The sequence below is a fragment of the Somniosus microcephalus genome, chromosome 8 (genome assembly GCF_052327205.1).
Source record: "Somniosus microcephalus isolate GS21.2 chromosome 8, FLI_Smic_1.0, whole genome shotgun sequence".
Classification (NCBI taxonomy): Eukaryota; Metazoa; Chordata; class Chondrichthyes; order Squaliformes; family Somniosidae; genus Somniosus; species Somniosus microcephalus.
Genome location: NC_140994.1, coordinates 197,682,620 through 197,697,224, shown reverse-complemented (window position 1 = coordinate 197,697,224; position 14,605 = coordinate 197,682,620).

Below are 14,605 nucleotides of genomic sequence, written 5' to 3'. Positions count from 1 at the left end.
CAGCCTTTACTATTGCACGTGGAAAAGGTAGTATAAATATTGGCCCTGAATTTGCAGTTGGTATGACGGCGAACTGTCAGAGTACGCAAGTGCATGTGGAAATCTCAAAGCTGAGGTCTGTCAATGGTAGCTCCGAAACCGGCTGCGCTGTGCCCCCTGCCCCCACCACAGAGCCGCCAATCAGTGAAATCCTGTAAATCATTGAAACTGACGAAAACCTCGGCTCTTCCGCAATAAGTATGCTGTTCAACTCCCCACTAAGAGTTAGACCCAAAGGGATTAGGTGTAACTGGGGCTTTAACAATGTATTGACTGCTAAACAAAAGTTAAGGGCCTGGGAAACTCATTTAAATTTTGTGCAGTGTGAAATTTGTCCATTTTAATAAAAATTTAAATTAAGTAACTTTTCAAAAAAATGTTAATTTTTTTTGACATTTGCCCATCTTTATGTTAGGTTTGCCTTTTCCCCATGTGAGAACCTCAATCTTTCTTTTGCTCTCTCTAGCTATTCTGAAAAGTAAAGGGAAAAATTTGGTATCGCCCATTTTGGGGCACTAATATCGGCTGGGCGCAAAGTTTAGCTCCCGGCACTAATTATCTCCTCCGACTGCAAAATGCACCACTATCGCCCCTGGAGGTGATTTGAGCGCTAATCAGGCACTACACACCTCTCAAGGCGCAAACGTCAGGGAGCGAGGCATTACCTCAGAATGCTACCAATGCTCAGGCGATGTCAGTTACCATGGAAGCCAGACAGACTGGCGCCATCCAGTTCTTAAAGGGGAGGGGCCATCTTACTGGCCAGCCACTCCTTGCTCATTGCAGCCTTGAATCTCGACCTGAAGAGACCTCAAAAGCAATTGTGTTGGAAGCACTAATGGATAGGCCCAGGAAAAGAGCTCGGTGCTTAGGAACCTCAAAAGTGGTGCTGAGGGCCAAAACTCCTTAGGACAGCATTAAAACCAAAACTTTTGCCGACAAGAAAAGGCAGGAAGCACCCGCCTTTAAATTGCGCTCCCCCAGCCCCTTCCTGACTTGAAAACGTTCCCCTCCACCTGTCGTTCCTAGTGGCAGGCGCTAAGGCAGGGGTGCGCAACTCAATATCCGGTCTGGGGAGCTACCGGGGCGTTGCACGCTTGTCTGACGTCACTATCTGTGGGCGCAGGAGATCATGGTGGTAGTGTTTAGCGCTGCCACAAATCAACTGGTCAATTTCGTGAGCGGCACTAAAATCGCTGCGTTCGGGCGCTAAGTTCCTGGCGCTAAAGGGAGGCGTTAACCAACCGAATTTTTCCCCCTTAGAATTTTAAGGGCTTACTCACTTCCTTGTTCGCTGTCTGAGAGAATTCTGGCTTTTGATTGGCTGCTTAGCAGTTTGAACAAGGGGACCCCCATTAAGTTCAGTTGAATTGAATTCAAGGTCAGAAAACCCGAAGTTCTCAACACCGGGATTGCGAGATCCTTGTGCAGAATGTACTTCGGGGCCAGCAATGAACGCCTTCGCTTCACTGCTGACCGCAAATTCAGGGCCATTAATTCTAAACCAAATGAAAAGGAAGAGAGTCGAGCAACAGTCATAAATTGTGTGGTAGGCACTACAGGTAAAGGGAAAACTAAAAGATGTAACATAATTAAATCAGGAGAGAGAGAAATAAGAAATGTGTGAGAAAAACATTAGAGCAGAAGGACAGGCTAGGGTGTGTGGCCCAAATAAGCATTTTTTAATACAAATGCAGGGAGTATAATGAACAAATTGAATACATTGCAGGTGCAAATTCAACTTAGAGGGTACGAATTGGTAGCCATTACTGAGACATGGCTACAAGATGGTCAGGACTGGGAACTGAATATACCAGGTTATAAGGCCTACAGGAAGGATAGGGAACCTGGTAATGGGGGGAGGAGTAGCATTGGTGATTAAGGATGAAATTACTTCTATGATAAGAGATGATATAATGAGACTTAAGCAGGCAGTGGACACTTTATGGGTAGAATTAAGATATAGAAAAGAATTTAAGACTGTAGTGGGAGTTGTGTATAGGCCCCCTGGTAGCAGCTGTGAAGTGGCAGAATGTATTAATGCAGAGATTAGATAAGAACTTAGTAAAGGCAGAGCGGTATTAATGGGGGATTTTAACTTCCATATAGATTGGGATAAGCAGACGAGCTCCTGTCAGAAAGGTAGCAAATTTCTTGTGTGTTCAGGACCGTTTTCTGCAACAATGGGCTGGATTTTGCCAGCCTGGGGAGGCGGGTTTGGAGGCGGGACTGCCGGGAAAATGGCAGAATTTGGGGGCGGGTGCCCAACTCGCCTCCATGCCATCTTGCCAGGAGGCGGGTAGCCGACCCGCACCGGGTCCCACCTCCTCGAGGCGGGAAGGGGATTAATGCCAATTAACTGCCTGTTAACAGGTAGTTTCCCTTGATTGACAGGCAGTTTTTTGGCAGGCGGTTAACAGGAAGTTTTTTGGCTAATCTCTATTATGAGCCCTGAAGTGTGGGCTTCCTGACGGCTCCAAACCTCGCCAGGGTCAGCGAGGCGGGCTGTCGGTCTGCGGGGGTTGGAGGGGCCGAGATGTCTGGTGTGCAGGTGAGTAATGGCTGCATGTGTGCAGAGGTAAGTGTGTGAGGTGGGTGTAAAGTGTTTTAATAAGTTTTACTTACCTTTACTTCTTCCTGCAGGCTTCCTCCCTTCAGGTCTCGGGAGTCCCTCAGCTCACCGGCACAGAAAGCAGAATGGCCGCTGAACTGTCAAAAGCTGCAGCCTTCTGCTTTCTGGTCAGGAAGGCTTTCTAATTGAGTCTTGAGTAAAGACACGACTTAGAAGACAGATTGTCAGTGTTTGACAGCTTCACAGAGCTGTCAAACGATGACATTTCATCTGTCAAAAGCTCTTGGCAGATGAAACGGCACTCGCTGACGTCACCTGTAACTGGCTTTCCCTTAATTAGCCTGCTAAGCCCGCTGGACGGGCTTAACAAGGTCAATCAAAGGAAAATAGCGTGGGTTGGCCACAAGTCGATGGAGGTGGGACTAAAACCCAACAAGTGGGAGTCCCGCCTCCAAAACTCCCCATTGACAAAATCCAGCCCAATATGTCCTAGAACTAACAAGGGGGCAGGCCATATCAGATTTAATAATGAGTAATGAGCCAGATTTAGTTAACAGCCTAACAGTGCATGAACAGTTATCTAATAGTGACCATAATATGACTGAGTTTAATGTTGTGTTTGAAAGGGAGAAATGCAAAACAGCTACTAAGATTCTAGATTTAGACTGACTTTAACGGGATGAGAGAGACTGTCCACAATAAACTGGACAAATCTGTTAATGGGTAAAATGACAGATCAATGGGTAAAATGACAGAAGATCAATGAGAGATGTTCAAAAAAGAATTTAACATGATATAGAATCAGTTTATACCCCTATGAGTTCTACTTCCCCCCAAAAAAAGCCATGGACAACTAAAGAGGTAAGGGACAACATAAAAATAAAATAAAAAGCAAACAACAATGCAAAAAATAGCACAGATCCTGGCGAACGGGGGAGATACAAAGAACAGCAAAGGGTGACAAAACGGATAGCAAGAGCAGTTAAAAGAGAGAGTATAAGAAACTTGCAAGGGATATCAAAATCAACACACAAATTTTTACAATTATATTAGGAAAAAGGGTGGTTAAGAGCAATGTGAGCGCCTTAAAAACTTTTAATGGTGATATTATAAATGAAAATAAGGAAATGACGTACATGCTAAATAATTACTTTGCATCAGTATTTACAGTGGAGGAAGAGGATAGCATGCCGGACATCCCAAGGAAACTAATATTGAATCAGGGATGTGGACTCACCATAATTAACATAAGCAAATTAACAGTAATGAAGAAAATAATGGCTCTAAGGAGTGACAAATCCCCAGGACCAGGGTTTTAAAAGGAAGTAGGTGGGAAGTTAAAGCACATGGGATTGGGAGTAAGGTACAGGTAGACTATCCTTTATCAGAAAACCTCGGGACCAGCCGTGTTTCGGTTTTCGGAAAATTTCGGATTTCGGAAGGTGGGTCGGCGGGGGTCCGCGGGGGGGTCGGCGGGGGTCCACGGGGGGGGGTCGGCGGGGGTCGGGGTCGGCGGGGGTCGGGGTCCGCGGGGGGGTCAGCGTTGGCGGGGGTCCGCGGGGGGGTCCGCAGTCATGGTTTGTCCGTCGCTGCTAGCCTGGAATGCAATGAAGTTCCTCATTTCCACCAACAGGTCGTCATGCTCGGTCGGAACAGGGGCCAGCACCGCCGCGGGCTCAGAGCTCTCGTTGCTTTTGAGCCTTTGGAAGAGAGTCAGGTGGTTCCGTGGGGGGGTCGGCGGGGGGTCGTGCGCACGACTTACGCTGACCGTCTGCTCAGCGTAAGTCGGCGGGGGTCGGGGTCCGCGGGGGTCCGCTGGGGTCGGGGTCGGCGGGGGTCCGCGGGGGGGTCCGCGGGGGGGTCGGCGGGGGTCGGGGTCGGCGGGGGGGTCGGCGGGGGTCCGCGGGGGGGTCCACGGGGGGTCGTGCGCACGACTTACGCTGACCGAAAAAACCTTCGGTTTTTAGAGGGTTTCGGTTTTCGGAAGTTCGGATAAAGGGTAGTCTACCTGTACTGTCTTGGATAGAGAACTGGTTGGCAGACAGGAAGCAAAGAGTTGGAATAAACGGGTCTTTTTCCGAGTGGCAGGCAGTGACTAGTGGGGTACCGCAGGGATCGGTGCTAGGACTCCAGCTATTCACAATATATATAAATGATCTAGACGAAGGAACTAGATGTAATATCTCCAAGTTTGCAGATGACACAAAGCTGGGTGTGCATGTGTGCTGTGAGGAGACTCTGGAATGGTACCCATGGATTGGTGGGTAGCTAATGTTACCCCACTATTCAAAAAAGGTGGTAGAGAAAAGGCGGGGAATTATAGACCGGTAAGCTTGACATCGGTAGTGGGGAAAATGCTAGAGTCCATTATAAAAGATGTAATAGCAGAGCACTTGGAAAGCAGTGACTGGATCGGACAAATTCAACATGGATTTACAAAAGGTAAATCATGCTTGACTAATCTACTGGAATTTTTTGAGGATGTAACTGGTAAAATAGATAAGGGAGAACCAGTGGATGTGGTGTATTTGGACTTTCAGAAGGCTTTCGATAAGGTCCCGCATAAGAGATTAGCGTGCAAAATTAAGGCAAATGGGATTGGGGGCAAGGTATTGACTTGGTTAGAGAACTGGTTGGCGGACAGAAAGCAAAGAGTTGGAATAAACAGGTCATTTTCTGAGTGGCAGGCAGTGACTAGTGGGGTACCGCAAGGATCGGTCCTAGGACCCCAGCTGTTCACAATATATATTAATGATCTGGACGAGGGAATTGGATGTAATATCTCCAAATTTGCAGACGACATAAAGCTGGGTGGGAGGGTATGCTGTGACGAGGATGTCGTGAAACTCCAGTACGATTTGGACAGGTTGGGTGATTGGGCAGAAACATGGCAAATGCATTATAATGTGGATAAATGTGAGGTTATCCACTTTGGTGGCAAAAACAGGAAGGCAGATTATTATTTGAATGGCAATAGATTGGGAGAAGGGGAAGTGCAAAGAGACCTGGGTGTTCTTGTGCACCAGTCGCTGAAGGTAAGCATGCAGGTGCAGCAGGCGGTTAAGAAGGCAAATGGTATGTTGGCCTTCGTAGCAAGAGGGTTCGAGTACAAGAACAAGGATGTCTTGCTGCAGTTGTACAGGGCCTTGGTGAGACCACACCTTGAGTATTGTGTGCAGTTTTGGTCGCCTTACCTGAGGAAGGATGTTCTTGCCATGGAAGGAGTGCAGCGAAGATTCACCAGGCTGATACCTGGGATGGCAGGAATGATGTATGAGGAGAGATTGTGTCGATTGGGCTTATACTCACTGGAGTTTAGAAGATTGAGAGGGGATCTCATCGAAACCTATAAAATTCTGTCAGGCCTGGACAGACTAGATGCAGGAAGGATGTTTCTGATGGCCGGGGAGTCCAGAACCAGGGGTCATAGTCTAAGGATAAGGGGTAAGCCATTTAGGACTGAAATGAGGAGGAATTTCTTCACCCAGAGAGTGGTGAACCTGTGGAATTCTCTGCCACAGAGGGCGGTGGAGGCCAGTTCATTAAGTATATTCAAGAAAGAGTTAGATATATTTCTTAAGGCTAAAGGGATCAAGGGATATGGGGAGAAGGCAGGGACAGGGTACTGAGTTTGGATGATCAGCCATGATCTCATTGAATGGCGGAGCAGGCTCGAAGGGCCGAATGGCCTACTCCTGCTCCTATCTTCTATATTTCTATGTTTCTATGATGCAGAGAAACTCCAGTATGATTTGGACCGGTTGGGTGATTGGGCAGATGCATGGCAGATGCAGTATAATGTGGATAAATGCGAGGTTATCCACTTCAGTGGCAAAAACAGGAAGACAGATTATTATCTGAACAGCAATAAATTGGGAAAAGGGGAAGTGCAACGAGACCTGGGTGTCCTTGTGCACAAGTCGCTGAAGGTAAGCATGCAGGTGCAGCAGGCGGTTAAGAAGGCAAATGGTATGTTGGCCTTCATAGCGAGAGGATTCGAGTACAGGAGCAAGGATGTCTTGTTGCAGTTGTACAGGGCCTTGGTGAGACCACACTTTGAGTATTCTGTGCAGTTTTGGTCGCCTTATCTGAGGAAGGATGTTCTTGCCATGGAGAGAGTGCAGCGAAGATTTACCAGACTGATACCTGGGATGGCAGGAATGACGTATGAGGAGAGATTGGGTCGATTAGGCTTATATTCGCTAGAGTTTAGAAGAATGAGAGGGGATCTCATTGAAACTTATAAAATTCTAACAGGACTAGACAGACTAGATGCAGGAAGGATGTTCCTAATGGCAGGGGAGCCCAGAACCAGGGGTCACAGTGTAAGGATAAGGGGTAAGCCATTTAAGACTGAGTTAAGGAGGAATTTCTTCACCCAGAGAGTGGTGAACCTGTGGAATTCTCTACCACAGAAGGCAGTTGAGGCCAATTCATTAAATATATTCAAGAAGGAGTTAGATATATTTCTTAAGGCTAAAGGGATCAAGGGATATGGGGAGAAAGCAGGGACAGGGTACTGAATTTGGATGATCAGCCACGATCTCATTAAATGGCAGAACAGGCTCGAGGGGCCGAATGGCCTACTCCTGCTCCTATATTCTATGTTTCTATGTTTCTATGTTTCTAGAACATTGCAGATGCCCTAACTATGATCTTCCAAAGTTCTCTCGATTCAGGAATCGTTCCTTTAGATTGCAAAATTGCACACGTCCCTCCGCTATTTAAGAAATGTGAGAGAGGGAATCCAGGAAATTATAGACCAGTTAGCCTAACATCTGCTGTCAGGAAATTACTAGAGTCTATAATTAAGGATAGTGACTGAAGACCTTGAAAATTTTCAGCTAATCAGAGAGAGCCACCATGGATTTCTAATGGGTAGGTCATGCTTGATGAACCTGATTGAATTTTTTTTTGAAGAGGTGACTAAAGTAGTGGACAGGGGAATGTCTATGGATGTTATTTATATGGACTTCCAGAAGGCATTTGAGAAAGTCCCTCATAAGAGCTTGTTAGCTAAAGTTGAAGCTCATGGAACTGAGCACAAATTATTGACCTGGTTAGGAGATTGGCTGAGCGGCAGGAAAGAGAGAGTAGGGATCATGTGCAGGTACTCTAATTGGCAGAATGTGGCTTGTGGTGTCCGACAGGGATCTGTGTTGGGGCCTCAACTATTCACTCTATTTATTAACCATTTAGATGATGGGATAGAGAGCCACATATCCAAGTTTGCTGACGACACAAAGATAGGTGGCATTGTAAGCAGTGTAGATGGAAGCATACAGTTACAAAGAGGTATTAATAGATTAATTAAATGGCAAAACTGTGGAAAATGGATTTCAATATAGGCAAGTATAAGGTCACTTTGGACCTAAAAATGATAGATCAGAGTACTTTCTAAATGGTGAAAAGGTAGAAGCAGTGGAGGCCCAAAGACCAAAGTTACCTGGACACCAAGGGTTAAATTACAAGGAGAGATTATACAAACTAGGGTTGTATTCCCTTGAATTTAGACAGTTAAGGGGTGATTTGATTGAAGTTTTCAAGATACAGTATTAAGGGGAACTGATAGGGTATATAGAGAGAAACTATTTCTGCTGTTTGGGGAATCTAGGACTAGGGGACATAGCCTAAAGTTTAGAGCCAGGTCTTTCAGGAATGAAGTTAGAAAACACTTCTACACTCAAAGAGTGATAGAAGTTTGGAACTTTCTTCCGCAAACAGCAGTTGATGCTAGGTCAATTGTTAATTTTAAATCTGAGATTGATAGATTTCTCTTAACCAAAGGTATTAAGGGATATGGGCCAAAAGCAAGTATATGGAGTTGGTCATAGATCAGCCATGATCCAATTCCAATTCCAATTCAAATGCTTTATTGGCATGAAAGTTTACAGGGAACCATATTGCCAAAGCTTACATAGCAAAAAGGTACAGTTTTCCAACATTCTGTAGGTGTCAATCGATTTGACATTTGTTGGGTACATACAATATTACTTTTAACAATATTAATTTTAAACAGTCTTACTTTTAAACAGTCCTCAGGTTGTGACATGTTGTTACATATTTGGCCCCAAGGTATGGTCTGTCTCCTTCTCCCAGGACTAATCTCAATTTTGACAGGTCATCCAATTCCTTGAAATCTGGGGTTGTTTGGCTTAGCTTGTTGAATAATATGTTTCTTGATGTGTTGAATTTTTCGCATTTTAGGAGGAAATGCATTTCTGTTTCAACCTCGCCGGCCAGACATTGATCGCATATTCTATTCTCTCTAGGCTGCCAGGATTTCTTGTATCTGCCTTTTTCAATTTCCAGTTGGTGGTCGCTTAGTCTGTACCTGGTGAGGGTCTGTCTCTGTTTTGTGTCTCTGATGGTCGTGAGGTAGTCTGCCAGTTTATAATCTCTTTTTAGGGCCCGGTAACATTCTAATCTGCTTTGGCTTTCGGTTATTTTGTTCCAATGTTCCAGGTAGGTTTCTTTGCATTGTTTAATGATTTGGTTCACTCGGATTGGTGTTTGGACGGCTGTGTTGGTCTGGGGCTGGTCAGGGTCCGGCTGAGTACTTAGTTTCAGTAGCAGCTGACTCAGGGGACTCTTTTCTGGGTTTAGCTCTTGGGTCTGAAAGGCTTTGAAATGAAGGGTGTCTGGGGAGCTAGATTTGAGGTGATTTAGGAAGTTTAGTGCTCGTTTTTGGATGTTTATCTCATTGAATGTTGGAACAGGCTCAGGGGCAAAATGGCCTACTCATGGTCCTATGTCTTTTTTTCTACTCGTGAAAGCTCGGTGAACACAGCAAAGGTTGAAAGGAATAGGAGAGAACATGAGAAAAATCTGGAGGCAGTGCTCAGGATAATAATCCTGTATTTTAAATTGTAGGAGAAATGGAAACCTAAGAAAAGTGAAGTCTGCCTCAGTAGGGTTCTTTTATTACATTCTGTTGTGTATGTACCTTTAAGAGAATAACTGGTCTCAGACTGCAGTACCGGCAGTGACCACCCCTGTATAAAAGGCGCTAGTGAGACTCTGTGTTTTTAGTTTCACTATGGACTTCCACCAGTAAAGACTTATTTTGTTCACTCCTGCTGTCCGTGTCTCAATTATTCACGGATGTAACACTGGCGACGAGTAAGAAACGAACTTACCTGCAACTTGGCAGCACCTCAGACAACGTCATTGAAGGTCGAAGCCAGAAAAAAAATATATAAATAAATAAATAAATAAAAGCCAAAGAAACTCGAGAAACGGGCGTCAACCGTGGGCAACCGCCCTCCAAATCGTCAGATTGAAAACTTGCAGGAGAGACTGTCCAGAGCCAGGCTTGGTTCCTCGGTCTGTGGTTTCCCAGCTAATCGGGCTGGTGGCAGGTAGTGCACTGATCCTTCCTGGGCTGCGGCGGGCTAGAGCTCGATCGGGTGGCTTTTCAACGGGGCCGGGCAGCGAGTCGGGAAGCAAAGAGAGAGAGAGGGTGGAGCAGACAGGGCGCGGCCGGTGTTTCGAAGCCGGGCAGCGTTCGGACCTAAGACGAGGGAGGAAAGTGTCCCAGAGGGTCCGCTCCACGATGGGAAAATAATAAAAGAAAAAAAATCAATATTAAATGCGCAAGAAACTGTGGAAAGCAGCGCTAACAACAGCGGGGAAGAAGGCAAAGCGCGGGAGGCGCCATTTTGTTAAATCGGGGAAGAAGGCAAAGCGCGGGAGGCGCCATTTTAGATTTGCAAGATGCCGAAGACTGGCTGTATCACTGCTTTTGATAATACAATAGAGGACTGGACCACGTATGTGGAAAGAGTCGAGGTATATTTCGAGGCAAACGAAATAGCGGAGGGGAAAAAGGCATCGATATTGCTAAACTTAATGGGCGCTAGAACGTATGGCCTATTGCGGGACCTGATTGCTCCAGCCAAACCGAAGGCGAAGAGTTTTAACGAAATTGTTGCTGTCCTACAGGAACACTTAAACCCTGCACCACTGTTGATAGCAGAAAGATTTAAATACCACAGGAGAACTCAGCACAAAGATGAGAGCAATGCTGAGTATCTTACGGAACTACGCAAGCTATCAAAGCACTGCCAGTTCGGAGCAGGACTGGCAGATACCCTACGGGACAAATTTGTCTGTGGACTCCTGAGTGAAGGAACACAGAAGAAGTTACTCTCAGAGAAAGAGCTGACGCTAGATAAGGCTTTCAGCGTGGCAGTATCGTATGAAGCAGCAGCCAGGGGAGCTGCAGAAATTCAACAAAAACCACAGGAATACGGCACCCACGAAATGACACGGGGATTTGCAAAATGTTATCGCTGCGGCAGAACTAACCATGACCAGAAGGACTGCTGGTCCAAAGACAAAATATGCAGGCAATGCGGGAAGATGGGACACATTGCACGAGTTTGCAGGTCTGGGTAGAAGACCAGCGACAACAAAAAGGCTACTAAGGAACCGTACAAGAAAGTACAAAAGATGACGGACAGTAGTTCCGAAGACCAGATGAGCGATAGTGAATCCGGGAACAGGAGACTAAGCTGTCTCAAACTTCACAATGTAATCACAAAAGAGGATCACCGAACCATTTGGGTCACCCTCATGATAGCAGGGTCCCAAGTTAAAATGGAATTGGATACAGGATCAGCGCTAACCGTCATGAATCGACGAGACTACGAGCGGCTATTTTCACACATACCCTTGAGAGAGACATCCATCGTCTTGACGACGTATACAGGGCAAAAAGTATACCCCAGAGGAAAAATAAGGGTGCCTGTCGAATACAATGGCAAGAAAATACGGAAATTGTATCTCTACATACTGCCAAATGGTGGACCATCGTTATTGGGACGGGAATGGATCAGGAAGATAAACTTAGATTGGCATTCCATTCATGCAATGACGGTGGACGGTAAAAAAGATGAAGACGTCACTCCTGGACGATTGTCAACAATCTTAGCTAACGCCAAAGAGGTATTTCAACAAGAACTGGGCACGCTTAAAGGCGTAACCGCCTCAATAAAAATAGAAGAGAATGCAGTTCCCAAGTTTTTCAAAGCAAGACCGGTACCATATGCAATTCGCCCACCCGTCGAGGCAGAGCTGGAGAATCTGGAGAAGGCGGGCATGTTGTCTAAGGTCGACTGGAGCGAGTGGGCGACACACAGCGTTCCTGTCATGAAGAAAACGTTAAGCAATAAGTCCGGGGAGCCAAGGAAGATTCGCATCTGTGGGGATTTCAAGGTGATGGTGAACCCAGTCCTTCACACAGTACAATATCCTCTTCCAAGGATAGAAGACATCTTTGCCTCACTGTCTGGAGGGAAGCGTTTTACAAAAATTGACCTAGCACAAGCATATTTGCAGATGGAGGTTGAAGAGTCCTCTAGGAAGTATCTCACGATAAACACTCACAAAGGTCTTTACCAGTATCATCGATTGGTATTCGGAGTAGCATCGGCTCCGGCGATATGGCAAAGAGCGATGGAACAAGTCCTGCAAGGGATTCCGGGGACTCAGTGTTACTTGGACGACATCCTTGTAACAGATGAAGATGACAGTGAACACCTTAACAACCTAGAACAGGTGCTCACTAGACTACGGGAACATGGGCTGCGAGCCAACCGCCCCAATTGCGAATTTTTTAAGAAACAGATATCGTATTGTGGCCACGTGATTGATGAAGAGGGGTTACATAAGTCCCCTGACAAAATTGAAGCGGTTGTTAAGGCCCCAGCGCCTGAAAATGTGTCGCAACTGAGGTCATTCCTCGGATTGGTGAATTACTATCATAAGTTTTTGCCGAATTTGTCGACACTTCTGCACCTACTGAACGCCCTGCTACGAACGGGGGTAGCATGGAAATGGAGCGATGATTGTAAGCGTGCTTTTCAGAAGAGTAAGGACTTAATCACTTCAAGGGAAGTTTTGGCTCACTACAACCCAGCACTGCCAATCAGGCTGGCATGTGATGCGTCTCCCTACGGCATTGGGGCGGTACTGTCACATAAATTCCTTGATGGTTTAGAGAGGCCGATAGCTTTTGCGTCACGCTCGTTAACTTCTGCCGAGCGTAACTATGCCCAGATTGACAGAGAGGCCCTCAGCCTAGTGTGGGGGGTGAAGAAGTTCAATCACTACCTGCACGGTCAAAAATTTACTCTACTAACCGATCATCAACCTCTTGTCTCCATTTTTCAACCCTCAGAAGGGCGTACCGATAATGACAGCACAATGGCTGCAGAGATGGTCCCTTTTCCTAGGGGCACACCAATATGACATCGAGTGCAAAGGAACTAAACAGCATGGAAATGCTGATGGATTGTCACGTCTACCGTTGCCGACGGTGGAAGAAGAAGACCTTGCAGTGGATCCAATGGAGTTATTCCACTCGACCATAGTCGAATGTCTCCCTGTGACGAATGCAAACATAGAAAAGGAAACACGGAATGACCCGACACTATCACGGGTCTATGATTTAACGGTGAAGGGATGGCCAGCACATGGCGAACCACTGCTGCCAGCATTCTCGCCGAGAAGAGAACAGCTGTCAGTGTGCAGAGGAACCTTGATGTGTGGATCCAGAGTAGTAATTCCACCTAAGTTGACGGATAGAGTGCTCAATGAGCTTCATGAGGGTCATCTGGGTGGGGTAGAAATGAAGAACTTAGCCAGAGCGTTTGTGTGGTGGCCGGGAATCGATAGAGAAATCGAAGAGATGACCAAGAGCTGTGCAGGATGCCAGAAGGTCCAAAACGCCCCACCACAAGCTCCTCTGCATCCATGGGAGTGGCCCTCATCTCCATGGCAAAGGGTGCACATTGATTTTGCTAGTCCCTTCATGGACTCGATGTTTTTAATTGCGGTGGATGCACATTCAAAGTGCCCAGAGGTAATAAAAATGTCCTCAACCACCACGGAAAAAACTATCACAGTTTTACGAACCATATTCGCCAGGAATGGGCTGCCTGAACAGATTTGCTCTGACAATGGACCACAGTTTGTGTCTGAAGAGTTCCGGAGGTTCTTAAAGAACAATGGTGTTAAGCATTACACATCTGCCCCATATCATCCAGCCACTAATGGATTGGCCGAGAGGTTTGTCCAAACATTCAAGAAGGCTATCAAGGCAATGTGTAATGAAGATATACCCCTACAACACAAGGTGGACAACTTCTTGTTTGCCTACCGGAATGCGACACATGCGGTTACCAACCAAACTCCAGCCATGATGTTCTTCAATCGAAGACTACGATGCCGCTTGGATTTGGTTAAGCCAAACGTCCGAAGAGATGTGGAGAACAGGCAGTTTCAGAATATGAATGAAAGGCCGACCAGGAGTTTTAAGATAGGTCAACCAGTTTTGGCCCGGGACTACCGCACTGAGAAATGGCAGCCAGGAACGATTTGTACACGACAAGGACCTCTCATGTATACCGTGGACGCTGGGGAGAGCATTGTAAGACACCATGCTGACCAGATTCTAGAGTCACTGGAAAACGTCAACTCCACACCACGATCTGATACACCTGGTAATGAAATCGACGTTCCAATTACAGCTACCGCAGAACCGGTAATATTGGAAGCAGATGAACCAAACAACGACATTGATCCCGACTCAACATTGCCAGAAGAACCTGATACCCCAAAGAGGCGTTATCCAGACAGAATCAGGAAGCCTCCTCAAAGACTGAACTTATAATTGCTTAAACTTAACCAATGTATCTAGCAACAGTAATTGTGATTGTAATTAGTTATCATTTAGTTGTTAAATGAATGTTATGTACTGTTTATCTAAAAGGGGAGGAATTGTTGTGTATGTACCTTTAAGAGAATAACTGGTCTCAGACTGCAGTACCGGCAGTGACCACCCCTGTATAAAAGGCGCTAGTGAGCCTCTGTGTTTTTAGTTTCACTATGGACTTCCACCAGTAAAGACTTATTTTGTTCACTCCTGCTGTCCGTGTCTCAATTATTCACGGACGTAACACATTCAGTGCACCATAACCTGGTGTGAAC